Source organism: Pinus tabuliformis, chromosome 4_2, assembly GCF_031772625.1.
Source record: "Pinus tabuliformis cultivar Carrire ecotype Pingquan chromosome 4_2, CPIR1, whole genome shotgun sequence".
NCBI classification, from domain to species: domain Eukaryota; kingdom Viridiplantae; phylum Streptophyta; class Pinopsida; order Pinales; family Pinaceae; genus Pinus; species Pinus tabuliformis.
Genome location: NC_142304.1, coordinates 698,208,115 through 698,213,031, shown reverse-complemented (window position 1 = coordinate 698,213,031; position 4,917 = coordinate 698,208,115).

Sequence of the window (4,917 nt, the reverse complement as noted above, 5' to 3'; positions counted from 1 at the left end):
GTCCTGACCTCTGTCTTCTAGGTACATTATGTATATGGGACTCATTATATTATTGTATCACTTTCAGGCCCAATTGATGCCGACTTATCATGTATCATGTACTCTATTGCTCAGACCCACATTTATGGGCACATCATTATCATTTGTACTCAGTTGTCTCAATGGGTATGGGTATGCGTCCCCCGCCTCATTGAGATCATGTACTTACCAATAAAAGGATACTTCTATCAGAAAAGTAGGTCTCGCCCCCTCCATTTTAAGTCCTTCCCTTTGCTTCAACGATCTCTCTCTCTCTCTCTCTCTCTCTCCCCTTTGGTGTTTCCTGAAAGTGAACCTACAACATATTTCAGTCATACAATTTTCTCTTGACACTCTTACGTTGGGGGAAATCTGTTATCATTCAAAAAATCTTCACCTAGCCATTTCTTACTAGGTGGATCAAAATACACCAAAAAATATAATAAATATTCACATTAAATCCCACTTTCACCTTAGGAAATAATTTAGTGAACCATTTTCCTAAATTATTTCTCATTAAAATCCAAAAACAACATGAAAAATAATTAAATAAATCATCATTTATTTATTATTCCCTAATTTCCCTCACGAAATAATTATTAAATCATTATTTAATAATTGTTTCTAATTCAATTTGACTTAATCACCATAAAGTAATTAATAAATCATTTTTTAATTTTTAATTTCTTTAACCGTTTTCTAAATAAATATATTTGACCATTTCGAAAATCTTTTACCTCTCCAAAAATACAATAAATATTCACAACAACTACATTTTTATTTAGTCTATAATATTTTATTATTTTCTAAATCTCAATCTATCTCAATATTTTGTTATAAATAGAAGGGTTTTTCCCTCATTCTTCACTATGACCATTTTCGTCATCCCCATTATTGTCATGTAACATTTTAGCTCCCATATTGAGTTTAAGTTTCCATAACCACATTTATCCCATTGCACACATTGAGAGAGAGCCGAATCTCACTGAAGCACAAGGTCAAATAGGACCATCCCATGGAGGGGGATTTGCAGACCCAAGTCTATAAAATCTCCCTGTTATTTGTTATTTTATTTGTGCGCTATATCTTTCTGTAGGGTTTCTAATATTTAGTTTGTATATCTAAAGGACAAATTGCAACTATCATTTTGTTGTTATGGTTATAAGTCACCTATAAATTAAGTAGAGGATTTTGGTACACTTTTGCAAAAAATTTACACTAACAATCACACACAATTTCGTTCACATGAGCATGTAGACTTTGTGTATTCAAACTTGCTATATTTAAAGTACTTGCACTAGCTATCAACTTCTCTATGTATCCTGATTTCTATGTCACTTCAATTCTTAAGTGTTTCATTTCTTCTAATATTTTCTTATTCATACAAAAGTTGTTTTGTGTTAGTTTCTATAGAAGATACAATGATTCCATGGTTCTAACATGTGTCATTAATATGTAAACTAGTCCATGTGTCAAAATGGCACTCGGATAAAATGCAAGTCCATTGAACGTTAAACCTTGGGATTGATGAATTGTTCTTGCACAAGCTAGCTATGTCAAAAATTGTTTCCGCATTATAGTTCTAAATCTCTTGCTATGACATACCAGTGGTATTGGAACACGTAATATTGGAGGGCTAATTCGGTGAAATGTTTTCATCATATAATTCACGATACTTGTTTCTTTGTAGTTTACCAATTTCTGGATTTACAAAATCTATCCATTACACATCAACATTCTTGCTATTTTTCATATATTTTTTGGATATTCCATCCATGCCATTAACAAGGCCATCTTCTGTATTATAGTTCTCTGCATATAACTCAACAAGAACATTTCATTTGATAAGGATTCTTGATGGTGATCTCATTGTTTTCTCATGTGCTACATATCCTATTTCCTTACCATGATATTTTTCAATCGCAACAAGAACTATTAGCTCTTCATTTACATATGACAACATTTTTTCATTATGCTTTTGTACATCCTTGTTTCTGTAAAATAGATATGGAAACAATGGATCTAGTGGAGTAGGTATATAACACTGATTGTTTATATATTTTTATGTCTTCATTAGTTTCTTGATTCACTTGCATTATGTTAAGGATTTCAACGAATTTGCTATCTTTTTTATGCATTTTTGTATGCAATTCATAACATTTCACTTTTTCTTTCCAGAAATCGTATACAATTTTTTCCTGTGCTAAAATTGGTTCCTAAGAAATTAGAGAATCTTTGATAGGTTGCGCTTGGAACAAGTCACTTGAAAATATTACAACAGTATTTCCAAAATAATCCAACAATGTATGATTTATTTCCTGTAAATGTTTGTTAACTTGCTATAATAATGTTGAACCTATCAAAGACGCCTCATCAATAAGCATAACACAAAGTTGTTCGCAATGTTTTGTCAATGTGTCTAATTTTTCACCTTTAAGCGAAAGATATTTTGATTTGTTAAATGGTAAATGGAATGCAAAATGCAATGTTATACCACCTGCATTGAACACTGCCTTCCATGTATATGTTGTTATGATTCCTTTTAGTTGAGATGGGTCATATCCAAATATTCTGTTGTACAAGAAAATTAGAGATTGGAATATTTATATAACAAAAAATGTTTTTCCAATGCCCGCACCACCTGTCACAAGTAGATATAATTGTTGATCTAGATTTATTTTTTTCTCAGTCACTATTTTTTTCTGTTTAGGGTTGAGCATTCTCATGATTTCATAGAATTTTGTTTTTTAAGTACTTGAGGCTGTTTTACAAGTTGGTAAGGTCTCTCAATAATTAATTTTGCATTTCTAGCCTTTTACAAATATTGAAAATCTGATTCGATATCGTATTCTTGATAGCATTTTTCATTATATATTTCTTCATATGTAGGTACATCTCTTTCAAACAATTCACTCTCTTTGTTTTCAATATTTGTTGCTATGATATCAATATTAGTCTACGATGTCATTGTTTTGCTTGTGAATATTCTTACATTGCATTTTATGATTTTTTCAAATAATAAATATGCATTTTCCCAATTCGAATATTGTTCCTTAAAGTTGTTCTCGTCAATATGATATGAGACATACAACATTAATGGTTCTCTATAATAGTTATCAACAATACGTTTATTATGCTTGATATATCTTATAACGCATGCCCTCTCAATGCCTCCTCTTTTCCTGCCTTGTAGTGTATAACATGATGCAAATTCCACTAAGCATACATGTTCAATGTTTTCTATTAATTGCACATAGCGGTTGATAATTGATAAACGTTCTATCTTCTTTGAATCATCCGCTCATGCTCTAGCTGTATTGGTTTCTTTAGTAAAAATGGTTGATCATCTATTGATGAAGTATGAATAAATATACATTTTCTTGAACTAGTATTCAATGACATTGACAACACTATATATATAGCTTGTTGTGTAGACATTTTCTATAAGTTTAGTAAATATTTTCCAAGTATTGCAATTGTTTCTATGATATCACCATCATTTTTTTTACATTCAATTTTGATCGGAATCTGGTTAGGGGAAAAAATTAGCTCAAAAATTAAAGTGCTCAAAATCACTCAAAAGTTGAATGACCGCATCTGTCTCAATGATACGATCCCAACACAACTCGTTTTGTTCAAAACAGATTTCATATGAGGAAGTTAAAGCCCGCTGACTGTTTCACCAAACAGGCAAAATTTTGGTACAAGTTGATTGGGATGCTGACTGGGCATCCTCACAACTCGTCAGCAAGGAGAATATTCCTGTATAGGTGGATGAGTCATATCATGCAAAGTGGCAGTGCAACATTGGAAGATCTTGATGAGTTGGACCAATGGGAAGGTGACACGTGGCAAGCCCCGAGGCCGCCACGTGCCCCTACGATGGTGTGATAATTTTTTTATGGAGGCGTTTGGGTTCGACCCCGCAACCTCCCCTCCATGACCAAAGCACTCAACCGTCTCCACTACATTTGGTTCTTAACCATACAAGTTCATCACATCTATTTAAGGTTTAACAAGTTGCAGGTTGGGGGTTAGGAGGGAGCCAACCCGCGGGCCAACCCCCTCCATGTGAACACCCTAACATATAATAGTAATGGTTAACACTAACCATCGGTGGTTCCAAAAAACCACAAGCATGAAATTTAATGTTTGGCATGTGATCCCTCTGCGGCAACCGTCAGCTAGCGGGTTCAGAACCGTTTGTGTTAACCATCGGAAAGTCATGGCATGTGACCACTCCACCAAGACTGTCGGGGTTAGCGGTTAAAAGAATGTCGGTTAGCACTAATATGGGATTAGAATTTAATTAATCCACGGTTAAATTTAATTCAACTCCAGTTTAGTTGGTGGACTTTTGGTAGAACCCACCAAATCCGGAGATTCCTCCAAAATTAGCAGAGCTAACTGGAGTTCGAGGATTACTAGGAGAAAATTGTTTCTCTCATATCTTTGGCAAAATTCGACCAAATGAGGATTGGGAAAAGGTGTTCCTAGATTATTGAGAGGCTCTAAACACAATGAAATAGGTTTCAGAGGAAGAGAGGCACTTATGTACGTGATTTTTCCACGTTGAAGTTTAATGAAGCCTAGGGCCACTAGAGGAGGAGGTCAAGCCCAGATCAGCTAGAGTTCAATTGAGGAGCTTGGAGAGTCATCTTAGGGGTTTTTGGATGCTCTGAGTCCATTGAAGTAGGTTTTAGGATGTTGTAGAGCATTGTGAAATGTACTTTTTTCCATTTTGGGCAAATACAAAGGCCCAAGCCATGGAAGCCGGACCAAGGAGATGTAGCCTAGGAGGGGTGAACTCCTTTATCAAAACAATGTATTAAGTGTTTTTCTTGATGGTTTGCTATTCATTTACGTTCTGCTATTCAACACTTGTTTTCATGCTATTAT